Source organism: Aristolochia californica, unplaced genomic scaffold, assembly GCF_029961685.1.
Source record: "Aristolochia californica isolate CCGP_79_NKW_82.1479 unplaced genomic scaffold, dmAriCali1.0.hap1 SCAF_14, whole genome shotgun sequence".
In the NCBI taxonomy this organism is placed as follows: Eukaryota; Viridiplantae; Streptophyta; class Magnoliopsida; order Piperales; family Aristolochiaceae; genus Aristolochia; species Aristolochia californica.
Genome location: NW_027181815.1, coordinates 11,070,225 through 11,080,947, shown reverse-complemented (window position 1 = coordinate 11,080,947; position 10,723 = coordinate 11,070,225).

Genomic DNA, 10,723 nt, shown 5'->3' with positions numbered 1-10,723 from the left:
AAGTTATTACATAATTACATCTCATGTCACTCACTCACTTAATTACATATAATATCACCATTTCCTTTAAAACTCCCCCTCAAACAGATGAAAAAACAAAAAAGATTCCCAACTTGGAACATGTCTCTAGTAGAGAATTTTTAGCAATGGCTTTGTAAAGATTGTTAGTTGATTCTTGGATGGGAAATACTGCTTGGATATCACACTGACTTGTAATTTTTCACGAACAAAGTGACAATCTATCTCAATATACTTTATTCTTTCATGAAACACTAGATTATTTGCAACATGAATAACGACTTGATTATCAAAATGAAGCTGCATGGATGTACTTAAATAAAATCCCAGCTTAGTCATGGAGGATTTGAGCCACAATAGCTCACTTATTGTACGTGCCATAGACCTGTATGTAACTTCTGCACTTTACCTTGCCACCTCATTTTGTTTCTTGCTTCACCATGTGACTAGATTTCCTCCAACCATTGCATAATAGTTGGAAGTAGATTTTCTATCATTTGGAGAGTCAGCCTAGTCTACATAGGCAAAGCCCTTAATATCAGTATGTCCATAACATTTAAATAATAACCCTTGTCCTAGATTTTTCTTTAAGTACCAGAGAACTCTTTCCTATGTTATCCAATGAGATTGTTGAGGTTGATGTATGAATTGACTAATAACACCTACTAAATAGGATAAGTCTTGTAGCCACGAGATAGATAAGGTTTCCAACTAACCCCTAGAATTGCCCAACTTCAACATCACTGCCACTTTCAGGACAAAGTTTAACATTTGGCTCTATAGGTGTGTTAGCCGGCTTATAGCCGAGCATTCATGTTCCTTGTAACAACTCAAAAACATATTTTCTTTGTAACAAAACTCTGTCATGACTGGATTGAAGTACTTCTATACCCAAGAAGTATTTGAGCAGTCCTAGTCTTTTGTTTAGAACTCCCTTTTTAAGTTCTCATTCACTTGTTGAATACCACTAGAGTCATTGCCTCGTAATAACAATTTCATCAACATACACAACAACAGGAACCTTCCCTCGAGTGATGTTTTCTATGAATATTGAATGATCACTTTGACAAATCTAGAACCCAAGCCGAGTAACAACCATGATGAACTTATCAGGCCCATAAAGATTTTTTGAGCCTATAGATGACCTTTTTTAATCAACATACTTTCTCCCCCTCAATCGTATAACAAGATGGTTGATCCATATATACCTCTTCTGATGGCCACTGTTGGCCCTGGTGGCTTGTGAATCAAGTTATTCAAATTTAAAACCGATTTGTGCAAGTAATTAAAATATCATACATATAAGCAACTCAATGTAAGTATAGACATGCACACACCATAGGGCCAAAAAAAAATTGTTCTCAAAGTTCCTCTAGTGGTATTCACCACCCGAGAACCCTTGCTTATGAAAATTTCCACTATTACATTCTAATAGCTGGAAAGTTACAAAGAGATTCCAGCTCTCTTCAGCCACTTGTAGCTTAATACACGATTTTCATATAACCCAATATCCCCAAGAGATTATTGCTAGATTCTAGCTCTAGTTAGGCCTTTTTATCTACATTACCAGGTTCTAGATGAACCTTTCACAAATACATAAAAGAAAGGAAAAAAATTACACTCTTACTTGGAGAGACACTTCTCCTTCAGAGATTTCAAACTTCCGCCTCCTTTGTAGTACGTTGTAGAATGATCAAGGAGTTTGTACTATTATGCATGCAAGGATGATTGAAAAAGATGAAAGTTTTTCATAGGTAGGATCACTCTCTTTCTCTCTAAAACACTTTTGAAAGGGAATTTGCAAGATAAAGCTTTGTAACTTGAATATATGTCAATAAATGTTCATGTCTTTCTTTACTCACGATTTGGGGGGTATTTATAGCTTCCCCAACTCAAACTAACCGTTATTTTCCCATTGGCAAAAATCAAGTCATTGATTCATTGATCACTGGTAAGTGACGAATCAATCAATCGATCATAATAACTACTTTTCTATCATATAGTAACTTATTGATCGATGGACTCATCAATCAATATGCTACCATTCTTCCAAAAAACTAAGTTGATCGATCATTACTAGTGGTTAATCGATCAATTGAGATTCTCTCTAGCTATGCAATACAAGTATGATCGATCAATATATTTTTATTTGATCGATTATGCTTGAAGTCCTTTTTTTTTAATTTAGGACCCCAAGATTAGAACCTGAAGCAAGGTGCTGAGAGAAAGAGGAGAAGAAAAGAGAAGAGAATAAAAGAAAAGAGAGCAAAAGAAGAGCTCGGGCAAAGGAAGAGAGAGAGAGAGGTTGGGACAACAGAGAGAGCTTAGACACGAATTGAGAGAAGGCGAGAGACACTTGATGCTCTACCCTATGCCAAGGGCCTCTATTGATAGTTTTTAGAGGATGTTACAATGTCTATAATGTCATTAGGGCTACAAGCTTTACATAAGAAATAACATAAATAAACATGCTCTCCTAGAATAATTACACCCTTGTGCCATCTTTATAAGATATCATCTTATTTACCATCATGCCACCACTCTTGGACGTGTGGACCTTCTCCATACTCATGTGAGTTTGAACTCGTCTTCTAACACCCCCTCAAGTTGGGGGTGAGAAAACATCATAAATGCCTAGCTTGTTGCAAATGGTAGATAGGATTTTGTGAGTGACTGACTTTGTGAGGATGTCTGCAACTTGTTCGTGTCATGAGATATGTTTGAGGAATAATATACCGACTTGAAATTTTCTTGTATAAAGTGACAATCCACCTCAATGTATTTTGTTCTTTCATGGAAGACTAGATTTGAAGTGATATAGATCGCCACTTGATTATCGCAATGTAGATCTATTGAAACTCCTTTATAGAATTCCAATTCAGTAAGAAGAAATATGATCCATAGAAGCTCACTGACTGTGCCATGGCCCTGTACTATGCTTTTGCACTAGACCTTGCAACCACATTCTGCTTCTTGCTTCTCCATGTAACCAAGTTTCCTCCAACCATTGTACAATACCTAAAGGTGGAATTTCTATTATCCCGGTATCCGGCCCAATCTACATCCGAGAACCTTTCTTTGTTGAAGTGACCATGGTTTTTATCGAGAAACCCTCTTCCTATAGCTCCTTTCAAATATCATAATATTCTTTCCAATACTTGCCAATGAGTAAGTTATGGTTTGTGCATGTATTGGCTTGCCACACTTACTTCATGTGATATATCCAATCTTGTTACACAAAGGTAAATAAGTTTTCCCACAAGTCTTTGATATTTCTCGATATCCACATCTTCTCCAGAGCTTGTAGATAACTTGGTATTTGAATCCATGGGGGTATTTGCTGGTCTATACCCCATCATTCTTGTCTCCTCCAGTAGATCAAGGGCATATTTCCCCTGAGATAGTATAATCCCATACTTGGACTATAACACCTCAACACCTAGAAATTATTTTAAGTAGTCCAAGGTCTTTTGTCTTGAACTCTTCACATATCTTCTTTTTGGCCTCTTGAATGCCATCAAAATCACTACCGGTTCAGACGATATCGTCCTCATAGACTACCAAAAGTATTTTCCCTTTGGGTGTGTCTTTAATAAATACGAAGTGATTTATAGAGCATCGATGAAATCCAACACGTATCAGTATTTGGCTAAATTTATCAAACCACGCACGAGGAGACTGTTATAGACCATATAGGGATTTCCTCAATCTACATACCAACTCCCTTTTAACCACAAATCCAGGTAATTGTTGCATATAATTTTTTTTAATATGTTGGAGATAGGGTGAGAAGTAGTACAAGAATGGCGTTCCTTTCTTAAAGCAATAGGTCTAGTATCAAAATTTGGCCCAAACATAGGAGGAGAAGGACTTACCTCGGGTGGATTTGACAACTCCACCAATGAGGTGGCAGCAAGTGCTTTAGGGGGTTGAGTAATATCGACATTGAAAGGCACAAGTGGACAAGGAGTGGTAGGAGGGAATGTCAACCTTGGAGGAGCATCATGCGAGGAGTAGAATGAGGTGTCCTCAAAGAAGATTTCATCCTGAGATACAAACATCCTCTGAAGGGTAAGATTGTAACAAACTTATCTTTTATGGGTACGAGAGTACCCCCAAAACAATACACCTCATAGAACGAGGATCAAACTTACTCTTTTGTGGGGAAGTGATATGGACAATACATATTCATCCAAAAACCTTAAGAGGAAGAGAAAAGGGATCTTCACCATGAAATAAATTAGAGTAAGGAGTTTTATTGCTAAGAACAGATGAAGGTAACCTATTGATAAGAAAATAGACCGTAAGTATAGCATGAGGCCAATAAAAAGTAGGGTACCTTCATGGAGTAGAGGAGGCCCCGAGCAACTTCAACAAAATGGCGATTCTTTCTTTCAGCAACACCATTCTGTTGAGGGGTATAGGCACACGATGTTTGATGGATAAGCCCATTACCCTCACAGAATGATTGGAACTCACTAGATAAGTATTCCTTAGCATTATCAGACCTAAGGATTTGAATTTTCTTTCCACATTGAGTCAACACCATAGCATGAAAGGTTTTAAAAATAGGAAGGATTTCAGATCGTTCTTTAAATAGATATAACCAAGTGACTCGGGTAAAGTCATCAACAAATGTAACAAAATATTTAACTTGAGAAATATTAGAGACACACAAAGGTCCCATACATCAGAGTGTATTAAAGCAAAAAAGCAACACTTGTAGTTGTAAGGCGGGGAGAATATGTACTCCTATAGTGTTACTTAATTGACAAACGTCACAATTGAAAGTAGAAAGTGAATGAAGGAAGTAAATGACGAAGTGAAGATGTGGACGGATGGCCAAGCAGGTTGTGCCAAAGTTGTGCCTCAGATGTAGTGCTTGACAGGGCAGCTAATAGCGGAAGAGTAAAGCAGTACAAATTCCCTTTTTCATGGCCCCCACCAATCACCCGTTTCATAGTTAGATCCTGAAATGTACAAGAAGATGGTGGGAAGGTGATAGAGCAATTCATTTTTTTTTATTTGACCAACCGAAAGCAAATTTAAAGGAAATTGAGGGACAAACAAAACATCTTGAAGAGGATAGAAGATGTAAGAGATGAGGAACCCTTGCCAAGTACCTTGGTTTGAGTACCATTAACAATAGTAACAAATTTCAAGGGGTAGACATGGAGATAAGGAATGAAGCATATGTTTGTTACTTGACATATGTTGGGAGGCCCCGGAGTAGATGATCCAAGAGGAAGAGGAAGAGGATGAAGAAGAAGAAAGCATACCCAAGGCAATGGTGGTAGCAGCAGTAGGTAATGGTGGAATGGAAGACTTTAAATACTTCATCTTCTGAAATGCAGCATAGTCTTCAACAGTGAGAGTTACTTTCTCGGATTGGGAGTTAACTTTTTCTTCCCGTTTATCAACATTAACGTAAGTTGGGTTAGACATGGCCCAATCAGGCTTGCCATGAAGTTTCCAGCAGGTTTCCACAAGGTGGTTCTAACCACCACAGTAAGTGCAAAGACGAGGCTCAGTGCGGGAATGGGTCGGACCTGTTCTACCACCTCTATGCCGCATCCTCAGTATTAAGATGATGTACCCTATTGTCGAAGTACATAGCAGATGGAGCATCAATGGGGGAAGTAGGAGATGGTTCAGGGATCCATAACAATGTGGCACTGAGGTCATCAAAGGATGGAAGAGCAGAGGAGCTAAGAAGCTGGGTCTTAGCAACCTCAAGGTAGGGCTTGATATTTGTCAAGTAAATGGTTGTTGCCAAGACTTCCCGTTGCCTTTCTTGAATTGTAATATCTGTTGAATATTGTTGAACGATTTTCCATTCTTGGAGAAGGCCCAGAAATCGGTATAAAAACTTATGAATGTGATCTCCTTGTTTAGTATTCAGCATACTTTGTACGACATCGAATAATTTTTGTAAAGAGGTCGTACTGGAGTATAGCTTAACACATGTGTCCCAAATGTCCTTGACTATTTCCAAGTGGACAACATTGTTAGCTACATTCTCTTCCATGTTATTGATGAGCCAACTAATAACCTCGTTATCATTTTTAACCCATTTGAGGTAGGCTACATCTTCTTCATCAATCGGAGGAAGGAGTTTGAGTACATGACTTAGAAGGTCACAAGTAATGAGAACCATCCGTACCGATTGTGACCAGCTAAGATAATTGGAGAGACCTCTTAATGGGATTGTAGTAATGTGGAGTATGTCACTCTTTCTACTTGTATGTCCAATCTCTATTATGAGACAATTCAAATGCCGAGGTCAATTGCAAGGGGCATCTTCAAATAACAATTACTCAATGCAATTTGAAGAAACCGTGGACCAAATTAGGCATCAACAATGGAAGGAATAAAAAAATTCCACGAGAGCAAGCACCTAATCATCAAGGAATTTGTGCTTTTGTCAAGTGGGGACAAGATCCACCCATCACTCAATTCCTCTCATATTTTTATAGAAAAACAAAGAGGAAAGGATGGATGTAAACTCTTATGCCTTAATCTAAACTCCAACACAAACTGTGGGCAAACATGTGAGAACCACTATCTTCTTTAGAGATACTTAGAGGCAAATCAAGACTCTAGGAAACAAACTTTTCTCAGCTCATGGGAACACTCCAAAGTAAAAAAAAGGCAATCATTGGAGTTCAAGAGCAGCAAAGTAATAGAGATAAGTAGGTGCTAGAATTTTAACCATATGATGGTCATCCAACAACATAACAAAATCCCATGAGCAGCGTCAAGTGAGAGAATTTAAAACAACATGTGCTGGAATTCCACCTCAAAGAAAATTGATCCAAGTTACATAAAGGTAACCGAATTGGAAATCATCAATTTATCAATTTTTATAAGACACTAGGAACAACTAGTCTTGATCAAGCTTGTAATTTAGCTACATGAAGATCAAGATTATAACATCACTTTAGTCATAAGAGATAAATCTTCACAACCTCTCATATGAAGATTATCTAGACTTGGTGTAATTCAGAAATCAAGAATTTGACAATTAAAGAAAGAGTATGTAAATAATGGCTAGAATTGACTTATCTCTTCATGGTTGGACTCCTTTCATGAAAAAATTCTTGGATAGACTTCATAAATAATTTCTTGCATACTTCATCAAGGGGGATACTAAACTCCTTGCTCTGATACCATGTAGAATTTAGGATCCCATGTGTAGGACTTTAGATCAACGAAGAAGAAGAAGAAGAGAGGAAGGAGAAGGAGAAGGAGAAGAACCAGATGGAGAGAGTTTGGATTAAGGGAGAAGAAGGTGCGCCAATCAAGTGAGGAGGGAGGTTGGACGAATTTCTTGAGAAAAGAAGGGAGAGCTTCAATGCTCTACCTCTTAGCCAATGCCTTTAAAATTTTACAATGCCTTTAGGGCTACAACTTGATAAAAGAAGAGACATAAAAAGAACAAGTATTTACTCCTTTATGTCATATTTATGGAAAGTATTTTATTTTACTCATATACCATCACTTAGACGTGTGGGCTTACTAGCTGTGAGCTTGTGGGCTTGAGTCCATCTTCCAACATCTACCAACCATCTCTCTCTTTCTCCTCTCCTCTCCTCTCTTCTCCCTTTTCTTCTCTTCTTCTGCCCCATCTCTTTCTCCACCACCTTGATCGAGGTCTTCCACCATGGAATCCAAAATTCCACACTATGTACCCGAATACCCCAAGAAGACAGTCGGTTGCAAATGAATTTTTATACTAAAATACAATCATGATGGTACAGTGGCTTGATGCAAGGCAAGGCTAGTTACTAAAGGATATGCACAACCTTATTGTATAGAATGTTAAAAATGTTTTTCTAAATGGTGATTTATGAGATGAGGTTTATATGATTCACCATCTAGTTATGTGGTAGATGGGGAGAAAGTATGTCTTCTGAATAAGGCTATTTGTATGTTAAAATAGTTTCCTCGTGCCTAGTTAGACATATTTACTATTATTATCCGCCTTGGGTTCATGAGATGTGAAAGTGATCACCCATTTTTTTCTAAAACAACTTCAAAATGTATGATTCTGATGGCTACTTATGTTGATAATATTATTATCACAAGAAGTGACACTACGGATATTCGACAAGTGAAAAAAGATTTGAATAAAAAGTTTAAAATCAAAGACCTAGGACTACTCAAATATTTCCTAGGTATATGTTGGAAGATAGGTCCAAGTCCATACAACCAAGGAAGACCCACACATCCAAGAGATGTGGAGGATGACCTCAAGGCCCATAGATCAAGGAGAAGGCTCATAAGCCCACACAGTAATGGCAGGATGGGAAATAAAGACTCATCTCATACAAATGGCATTGATGCAATTAGTTTAAGTTTTAGGGGTATTATTGTAATATCATAATTTTATCAATATATAAATTAAGCTTCAAAGGGAGGGTTAGGATATAAGTCCATAGCCTCTTCTTCCTCTTGTTTTCTCCCAATGGGTGTCACTCTTTTTTTCTACCGCTACTCTGTCCTTGCTTGATGCCTCCGTCGAAGAGTTGCTGCCAGAAAATCAACTACTGCAAGAGGCGAAGTTTGTCTCAAGAGAAATTTAAGCAACATTTCTTTGATTCAAATCTGGCAAAGAAATAAATACCAAGTCGAGCAGCATGGTGTTTCTGGTCTTATATCCATGTTAATGTTGACATTGTAGTCGTGATTATCAACTAGAGATGGTGCTCATCACAAGTACCAGGTCTCAGTGTAAACCGTAAGTGGCATTGTTTTGTAAATTAATGTTATAAAGACCATCAGACAATGTACCATTACCAACACAATCAGACTTATAATATAAACTGAAAGATGAGTCTGAAAAGTTAAAAGAATATCCATAAGGTACAAGCCTTGAAACTGAAATCAAGTTTTTGGAGAAACTTGGAACATAAAAGGTCTTTTCTAATTTTAAAACAAAGCCACTACTTAAAGTTAAATAGCAAGTTCCTATAACTTCCACATGTGAGCTCATCTGATCTCCTGAGAAAATGTGATGCTCACTTCCCACTGGTTTCCTTAGGTTTTGCAAACCTTGCAAGGAATTCGAGATGTTGATTGTTGATCCAGAATCAATCCACCAAGTGTAATTATTGACATTAACCATATAAATTCATAACAAACAAATGAGGTTAGTGTACCTTTGTCAGTAAGCCATTTTTGAAACTTGACCCATTCCTTCTTCATGTGTCCTTCTTTTTAGAGAAGAAACACTTGGAATCTTTATTAATACCAGCTTTGGGGGGTATTTTACCCTTCCCTTTTTGTTTGGCTTGATACTTGCCCTTTCCATGTGTTGCCAGCATGACACTTTCTCCTTATTCCATCACCGGTCTCCCTTCCTCTTGAACACACATGGTCAAAAGTTCATTAACTGACCATTTATCTTTATATGTGTTGTACGGGATTTTGAAGGGTCCATATTGGTGCGAAAGGGAATTTAGGATGTAATGCACCATGAAAGATTCTGACATATCAACCTCGAGATTTTTTAATTGGGCCACAATATCCCTCATTTGCATGATGTGTTCACACACACCTCTCATACTGGTGTGCCTTAGGGATGAGAACTTCATGATTAGGGTACTTACTAATGTCTTATTTGAAGTGACAAATTGAGCATCAATGGCTTTTAGCAAGTCTTTGACATTTTCATACTGCTCGACAGAACCACGAAGACCAACAACAATTTTAGTCTTAATGAACATTACATTGAGGCGATTAGATCGCTCCCATCGTTCATAAAGTGTAATTTCAGCTGTAGTGCTGGTATCAGTAATTACTGGTGGTTCGTCTTTCCTAATAGCATAATCTATGTCCATCCACCCTAAATGAAGAAGTATTTTCTATTTCCAGACTTTATAATTATCTCCCTTAAGATCAAGGATATCACAATGAATATAAAAGAAATGTGCAGGTTGTATAACTGCATAAAATTATAAATGACATGATGATGTTAAAACTGAGGCCTGAATAAAATATCATGCTTTACCAATATGCTTAAAAATCAAATCAATTGACATAAAAAACATTGTCTGTGGGCTAAATGTTTTTTAATTTAAACAGATTCAATATTCTTTATGAGTAAACTTGATGACAAAACTATCACATTATTTATGAATTCATAATTCATGTGGGTAAATTATGAATAATTTGATATTTTATCCTAATTAATATACTCAAATATAATAAAAATTCTTGTGGGATAAATTTTATTATATTAAGTATAATTAATTACAATTAATTTCTACTTGTTCTTTATGATAAAAATATCAAATTATTTATGAATTCATAATCCCTGTTGGTAAATTATGAATAACTTGATATTTTATCCTAACTAATAACTCAAATATAATAAAAATTCCTGTGGGATATTTTTTCTCCCCGAGTCAACTCGACGTGAGATGTGGTTGTCGAGTTGGAACGGTGAGTCGCAGAAGACTCATCCCGAGCCAACTCGTCCGGTATTTACAAAAATACCTTATGATTGTAATTAACCTATTTCTGCGCACTGGAGGTCGTCTTCAACCTCCAGCCGCGCGCAAAAGGAAGGTTCGTCGGCGTTCTTTCAAGTCGTCGACTCCGGAAAACCCGTCGGAATGGTCGCCGGCGTCGGCGTTGCGACTCCGACGCTCTAAGGAGTCGTGAGAGAGCTGTCGCGGTGAGCTCATAGAGAGCGTACAGC